This window comes from Mauremys reevesii, linkage group 3 (genome assembly GCF_016161935.1).
Source record: "Mauremys reevesii isolate NIE-2019 linkage group 3, ASM1616193v1, whole genome shotgun sequence".
NCBI classification, from domain to species: domain Eukaryota; kingdom Metazoa; phylum Chordata; order Testudines; family Geoemydidae; genus Mauremys; species Mauremys reevesii.
In genome coordinates, this window is record NC_052625.1 from 153,986,359 (window position 1) to 153,994,574 (window position 8,216).

At 40.1% G+C, this 8,216-nt stretch overlaps 1 long non-coding RNA gene across 1 annotated transcript; it reads right to left on the minus strand.

Annotated features, from left to right (window-relative positions):
* Positions 1 to 4,889: 4,889 nt before the first annotated feature.
* LOC120401427 lies at positions 4,890 to 7,575 on the minus strand. The gene is made up of 2 exons (XR_005596444.1): positions 7,495 to 7,575; positions 4,890 to 5,036 (listed from the first exon to the last, which is right to left on the minus strand). It is a non-coding gene; the product is annotated as an uncharacterized LOC120401427 (long non-coding RNA).
* Positions 7,576 to 8,216: the final 641 nt, after the last annotated feature.

Sequence of the window (8,216 nt, forward strand, 5' to 3'; positions counted from 1 at the left end):
AGACGCAGTAAATGCCTTTATTATACACAGAGCTGAGTAGAGAAGATTCATTTAGAATCTAATCTTGTTTGATGTAGTTATACAGGGATCTCTTTGTTGCTTTGAGATTTTTTTCTAGCAGGAACCTGCTCGTGCCATTTTACGGAGACAGCAACATCACTTTAATTTGAATTATATAGGTCATTATTATCAAGTACCAAAATGTTAGTGACAGTTGCACTTAGTTTCAAAAGTAGTTCTTTTAAACTAACAAAACGGGGGGAAATTTTTAACAAATTACATTTCACTTTTTCTATAGGTTTTAGAGTAGCAGCCGTGTTAGTCTGTATCCGCAAAAAGAACAGGAGTACTTGTGGCACCTTAGAGACTAACAAATTTATTTCAGCATGAGCTTTCGTGAGCTACAGCTCACTTCTTCGGATGCATAGAATATAATCATTCACTAGCCCTGTTTCATGGAGTTGGATAATAAACTGCAAAAACAAAGTCTTAGGAAATGCTACCACTCCCAGAAGTCACCTACCCTTGCACTGTTGTTTGAAAGTTAAATCACCAACAATGAGTTTTTGCAATTTAAACCTGATCCATTGAAGAAATAACAAGAAGGATTTTATCAAAATGTTGGGTAATTATAAAGATTTGTGGAAGCATCAGCTTCTGATATATTTCAGTATATAACTTTATAAAACATAGTGCTTCAGAGGTATACTCTATGGATGTTAGCAGTTCATTGTGACTGTGGTGCATAGTTTATTCCCTATCTAAAAGCTGCTCTCAACCTTTATCCATTGATCCTCTTCTTTAGTGTGATTCTGTGGGGGTGGAGTAGGGGAGGGAATTTGTGGGACCAGGACCATAATGTGGTTCCCTGTTTTTTGTCTCAAAGGATTCTATATCAAACATGCTCCATTTGCAAGTAAATAGATTTTTTCCTGCCAGCTGTTCAGACTCCGCATGGGATCTAAGAGTCAAGCTGGGTTATTTCTTGTGCATCATAACCAGTGATAAAGTTCCTGCAGATCAAATTGTGCCCTCCATAATCTGTTTGGGCACAGGTGTCTGCACTAGTGCAATTATTTGGAAGCTCATACCTTTGCTTAGGATTGATCCTGGTCAACATATATTGAAATGAATTTAAAACAGTACTCTTTCCCTTGGTTCTTCCCTATGAAAATCTGCATTACATGCCCCTATATCACATTTTATTTGTATTATAATTCTTTTTGTCCAATGTTTGTATTGTTAGAAACTTCTGCAATGTTGTTTTTTTAAATGTACATAAGGTCAATAATGTTCATTTTACACTTTTACAAGCATATGTATTTATTTATATTCTATATCCACAATGGTTTCAAGACTTATTGAATGTGTGAAAAAAATGTTTAAACCCAGCTATTTCTTTCCTTTGTGGTTTAACATATTTCACAGCTAGATCGAGATTAGGGTTATTAGTTTAGTTTAACGAACACTATACATGGATATAAACAAGTGTGACACCTGTTCAAATTTCTGAATAAAAATAGAAAAAAGGAACTTCACATTTTCACTTCTCATTTCATTTGAAGGCCTAAACCAGTGGCCTCTGAATAAAGATCCAGAGTAAAGTTTTCAAAAGTGCCTACTGCACTTAGGAGCCTAAGCCTGAGTCACTTAGTTCTTGAAAATTTTACCATAGCATCCCACACTTAAGCGGGTCATTCAGAATTTAAGTTCTCAATCCCATAAACCTGTGGGGGGGTGGGGTTTCAGGCCGCCTCTGTGTGGTGCATTAGTCCACAGCAAAGGGATGTAAATTCAAGTGTATGCTAGCGTCTTGTGGACTAATTGGCCTGTGTGGATCCTGCTGGCATGCACTAAAAGTTTTCTAGTGAGTGTTAATGTCCCACTTCAAACTGGGCACTAGAAAACTTTTAGTGCATGCCAGGAGGGTCCTCATGGGCCAGTTAATGTGCAACACACTAGTGCACTAGAATTTACATGCCACTGGTGCAGACAGCACCTCAATTTTTCATGTTGGCAACCCCTTATTTGAAATATAATTTATCCCTTTACATTTACTAAAAAAGTAAGAATAAAAGTATATCAATTATAATAAGCCTATCTAATTTGTGTATGTGATTTCAGAGGTTGAGAGTGAACACGTCACCTTGAAGGATAAGGGTGTGCAGGAAATTAAATTTTCTTAACTTTAGATTGTTATAAAATTTTCAACATCTCGTGGCCCTCAGTTGCCTTTATGACCCATCCTCACCCCTCCCGGTTATGATCTGCCAATTGAGAAACATTGCTGTAAACCTTTATTGATGTAAGTCATTGGGACTCAGGCTTCTAGCTCAAATAGGCAGTTTTGAAAATTTTACCATCCATGAATAAGCAGCCTAAGTTTCCATATGGTTCCTGAATTTCCTTTTATCTTAAATGTGAATATATATAATATATACCTATCTCATAGAGCTGGAAGGGCCCTTGAAAGGTCATTGAGTCCAGCCCCCTGCCTTCAGTAGCAGGAACAGCTATTGATTTTGCCCTAGATCCCTAAGTGGCTCCTCAAGAATTGAGCTCACAACCCTGGGTTTAGCAGGCCAATGCTCAAACCACTGAGCTATCTCTCACCAATGAGAAAGACTTGTGTGGTATACCAAGATTCCTAATGAAAATATATTCAGTTAAAAACATTAAGATTCTAGAAGATAATCTTTATTGCTAATTTTAGCATAATATACCAATATTTATACTAATTTCGGCCTGATCCAGAGCTTTCCTGACCTCACCAGACCAGGCCAGAGAAAGGGAGCCAGATGACATTGCTGCCTCCACGGGTTTCAGCTAAATCCTGAACACCACCTAGGTTGTGAGACTTTGTCACTCCCCTATGCGTCCTTTTTCTTTGCTACGTTATTTATTTTCTTTCCTCTCCCTTTTTTACTGTGTTTAGTAAGAATCTGGCTCAGCCATCCAAGACTGCATATTTTGCAACACTGCTGTAAGCCTGTGGCCAAAAAGTAGTTAAAAGCAATGCCCCAAACATCCTGATGCTAGTACACATTTACCAGGCCTCAGAGTGGCTAATAAAGCCATGTATTGTGCCTCTGTTTTTCCAGTGGGGAGGATGCCAGTGAGATAGAAGCTATATTTTCTCTCTTTGCTTTTCTTCTCTTTCCCGTCATGTGTTTGTGTCTTCTTTTGCCTTCTAGGAAATGGGACAGCATTCAACAAAAAGAGGTCCAGTCAGTCTCAGCTGAAGTCTTCTCTTTTCCCCAGAAAGGAGAGTTATTAGCATCTACAAGATTGTCAATAAAGGTGAGTTTATTTCTAAAAAAATCTCTTCAGCTGAAGGAAAAGGGAGCAGGGAGTATTGTTAAAATGGAAGCTTTATTGAATACCTTATTTCAAATGCTTTAACTGCTTTTCCTTCTTTTCTGTGTCTTTAATAGAAGGCAAAAAAGATTTGTAATTGTTTGCCCTGGTATGAAGAAGGCTGAGGTCTCTGTATACCATACCCCAAACCTTGTTTAATATTGTTCAATGTTGGACAGTTACAGGCTCATGTTAACGCCTTTAACTCTTTGGCCCCCATATATTCCATCTAACTTAGTACACCACCACTCTCTTACACCAGGTAGAAAGCAATAGTCACACCGACAAAGCCAATGTAATAGGAGATTGGCCCCGTAGGCCATAAGTACATCCAAATCTTGCTCACCTGATTAATATATGGAATCCCGTTGTTTTCTGTGGGACTACTTGTCTGAGTTAGGCTTTGGCTGCATGTACCTGAAACTTTTCTACTAAAGTATTAAGGTCAATTATCAGCCCTTGCTTATGTTAGTAAAGATAAAATGCTACAGACAAGCAGGCAGATTTCCCCATGGTGCTTTTAAAATAATTTTGCCCACTTTGGATAAAACTCTGCTGATAAAACATTTCTCCCTACCTCAATCTTGAAGTCTCTTGCAAACATACAATAATTATAGAAATTCTGCTGATTCAAGCTAAAAATGTGTTAAAGCTGCACTGGGGCATGTCTAGGAACACCAGTGCTTAATTTTAAATTAGTTCCCTAATGCAGCAGATCTGAATGATTGAGTATAGATACAGGGCCAGGCTCTATACTGACTGACTTGCTGTACAACTCCATGGCCTGGATGGAGTTCCATGGGGGGTAAACTGAGGCAGAATTTGTCTGGCATACAGTAAGAACCACTTCATATTGTCTTTGAATGAAGTTAACTGTATATACTAAAAGACACATTCAGTTTTAAGGACCTGTGCTGAAGAGGTTCCTGGTAATTACCTCCGGGGCAGGGAGTTGTTTGTTTGAAATTATACTACATGCTGTGGATCTGTTTATCACTAACCAGTACCATAAGACATATGAGTTGTTGTGATGCCCAATTAAAATACACTTTCAGCCTGGATAGCAAAAGCACCAAAACAAATGCAAGGTTTACATTTTATTAATGTGTCCTTTAGGAGCCCTTGCCAAAAACAATATCCAATCAATCTCCTTAATGTGATAAGATATTGTCCAATTTAAAGCATATAATTTTTCATTGTTTTCAATATGTTTCTTTTGTAGCTTGATAAATTTTTTGGGAAAGGGTTTGAAAGGACCCTTGAAGGAATAAAACATCAGAAAACATGTTTAATGTTTGTCCACTTGTCTCACAAATATCTCTTGTGTTTTCTTGCATCCTGTCACCAATGTGCTGAACTACTCCCCTATAGTGCCACTCCCTACTGTCTAGAAACACATACTTGATGTCCATCTAGTCCATTATCCTGTCTCAAACAGTGCCCAGCACCAGGTGCTTCAGAGGTAGGAACAAGAACATTGCAATAAGCAATAATTAGAGATTGGCTTAAACTCTCAAGCATGAGACTTAATATCTCTTCCAAAAGGATTTTTAGCATTTATTATTATAATGAAGGATATTCTTGTTATCCATATAAATATCCAATCCCTTTTTGCATCTTGTTAAATTCTTGGCCTCAACAACTTCCTGTGACACTGGGTTCCACAGTCTCTTTGCATGCTGTGTGAAAAAGCATTTAATTTGTTAGTTTCTAATTTGCCACATTTTAATTTAATTGAATCCCCCTAGCTCTAGTGTTATGAGACAGGGAGAACAGAAGTTTCTGAGCTATCTTCTCTATACTTACATGAGGGAAGGAACAGTGGGAAAGATATATGGTTTCTTGTTTTGGGGGACTCTTTGCCTACAGACTTGCTGGAGTCATGGGGTGGGGGCGAAGAGTGAGGGAGGTGTGACTCAGAATCATCCAGAGTGTGGCAGGCAGTATATGTTCTCATTATCTGTTTGAAGCTACTTGGGTTTTCTCCATTGTGGGCAAGCAACCTGGTAGGACATCCGGAGTCACTCTCTAAGGGCTAGTCTACACTTACCTGCCGGGTCGACGCGGTGAGTTCGACTTCTCGGAGTTCGAACTATCGCGTCTAATCTAGACTCGATAGTTTGAACTCCCCGCGCGCTCCAGTCGACTCCGGAACTCCACCATTGCAAACGGCGGTGGCGGAGTCGACCTTGGAGCCGCGGACTTCAATCCCACGGCGTCTGGACGGGTAAGTAGTTCGAACTAGAGTACTTCGAGTTCAGCTACGCTATTCACGTAGCTGAACTTGCGTACCCTAGTTCGACCCCCGCCCTTAGTGTAGACCTGCCCTGAGAGTAGAACTGGGGAGGGGGAGGATGAGGAGGAGTTTATAAACAGGAACAGTGGGAACCAGCCTGGAGGACCCAGCAGTGGAGCAGCACAAGTTCCAGAAAGGTCTGATGTAAGGATTGTGCTCTAGGGATTTCAACTGTAGGCTCCCATGCCCTGCTGGAGAAGAAGAAGAGAACTAGAATTGCTGCACACTGTGAAAACTGCAAAGACTACAGAGGAGTTTGAAGGAGGCTGGCGTGCCCTACAGAGGACTTGGACACCATTCAACTGAAACTGAAAGGTATAAATCCTCCCAGAGAGGAGCCTTGGGGGACTGTGGGTGGGTAGGTGGGTAACAAGTACTAAAACGTGGGAGAAACACCCTGAAAGTGTTGTCCATAAAACAGTTGTTACTGACAATAGTCACAATTATTTCAAGGATTTTAAGTTCTTGGATATAGAAAGGTAGATAGATTTAGTAAATGTTTTCCTTTAGAGATTTTGCATCACACTCCAACTAGGGCAGATTTAACTGTAAAATTGTATATATATAATCAAAAAACCTGGAAAGACCAAACTCTTGTCTGTACTACAGCAGAAAAGTAAGCTGAGGTAAGGGAAAGGGAAAGAAATACGATCCCTGGCATTAGCATCTTGCCTGTTGCCAGAGTAGCTACAGGAGACATACTGGCAGTGGAAGAGCTATAGTTTGCTGTCTAAAAGCCATGTGGACATTGCAGTTTATCACATCATCATCACAAAATCATCCGCAGTCGGGGCCAAAATCATGTTGTTCATAAGAGTTGGCAGTGCTGCTCTTGGATGCACTCCTTCACTCTTTACTCAGGCAAAATTCCCACTGCAAGTTTCTGTCAGTGGAGTTAAGTAGAAATAACAAGACGTTCAGCTGTGACTCGTGTCATATTTGAAATCCTGAGGCATTCATTCAGGTGATACCTTCCTATAATGTGAGCAGAGTTTTGATTAAGAGGCCAGTGCCTACTTTAGGCTGGATTTTCTCAGGACCTGGTCCAGCATTGTAGAATTCACTATTGCTGGACCTAAGGATGACCACAAATCTCAGTCTTTAACTGGTGTTAGCCTTCTTTGGGCCAAACCCCAGTTTGTGTAAATCAGTATCATTCCAGTAAGGTCAGTGGTGCTATGCTGATTTATACCACCTCAGGATCTGACCCTTTATTTTTAGCATTAGAAGGTGCTCAGATACAACAATGTTGAACATAGTATAAAATTTTAAGCAGATTAATCTCTGCAACTAAACAGTCTGTTTATAAACAATACGAAACTGGGGGAAGTGAGGAGCTGAGACCCAGTACCCCCCTCTCCCTAGCACTCACAGATGCAGAACTTTGCATCTGTGAGTGGGATCACCCTCCACTCTGAAAGCACCAGGGACTATGCAGCCCCACAAGTCCTCCCAGCCATGTGATCTTGGGCACAATTAAACTACTGGGAGGAGCAAGCCAGAGATTCAGACAGAGCAAAATTACAAAATCATAGCAATTTAGGGCTGGAAGGGACCCTGAGAAGTCATCAGGTCTAGCCCCCTGCGCAAATGCAGGACCAAATACACCTAGACCATCCCTGACAGGTGTTTGTCCAACCCTTTCTTAGAAATCTCCAATGACAGGTATTCCACAACCTCCGTTGGAAGCATATTTCAGAGCTTAACTACTGTTAAAGTTTTCCCCAATACCAAAGAAGAACACTACTGAAGCAGGGACCTGCCACCTTAGATGATGCGTTCAGCATCTGATTGTTGTTTTTAACAGCTTTTACTCAGGATATTCTTTCCCCTCTGCTCACCTTCCCTTTTTTCCTTGCTCCCTTCCTTTGATATTCTCTCCATCTTCCTTGTCTCTTTTCAGGTAAATCACTTCCCAAGGATACACCACTCAAAATTTAAAAATGAAAGAAAGAAAACCAAATCTAAACCAAAACTTATGATACTAATATGATTTTTTGTAGACCATCACTTTGTTCACTATGTGTATGTTATAGCCCTTCCCCCAATCCAAACCTTTGTCTCCTTTGTGTGTTTAAACTGTATACTCTTTGGGTAGGGACTCTCTCTTATTCTATATTTCCAGACTGCCTAGTGCAATGGATGGGGTCCTGATCTCCACTGGTCTTTGCAGAGACTACTCATAAACATAACTAACTAGGTTGGATGAGTATTATACAGCATGGAGAAAATTGTCAAAGCTAAAAACAAATCACAATCAGGAGTCTTATAATTTGATGGAAATTATCAGAAGTAGTTGCAATAGTAATTCAGTTTTTGAAGCTAGATATGTACATAGGTTCAAAGGGAGTAGGTGACCAAAGCTTGCAGGTAAGTCAAGAACATGGAGACCTGGGAGAAGGTTTAGAATTTGTGGGGATCATGGGCTGTTTTAGAAGAAATAAAGGAGACATAAGACAGAACTGCGAGAGGGGAATCAAATCAGTATCTTAGATGTCTGTATACTAATGCAAGAAGTATGGGGAATAAGCAGGGAGAACTTGAAATGCTAGTAAATAAACAC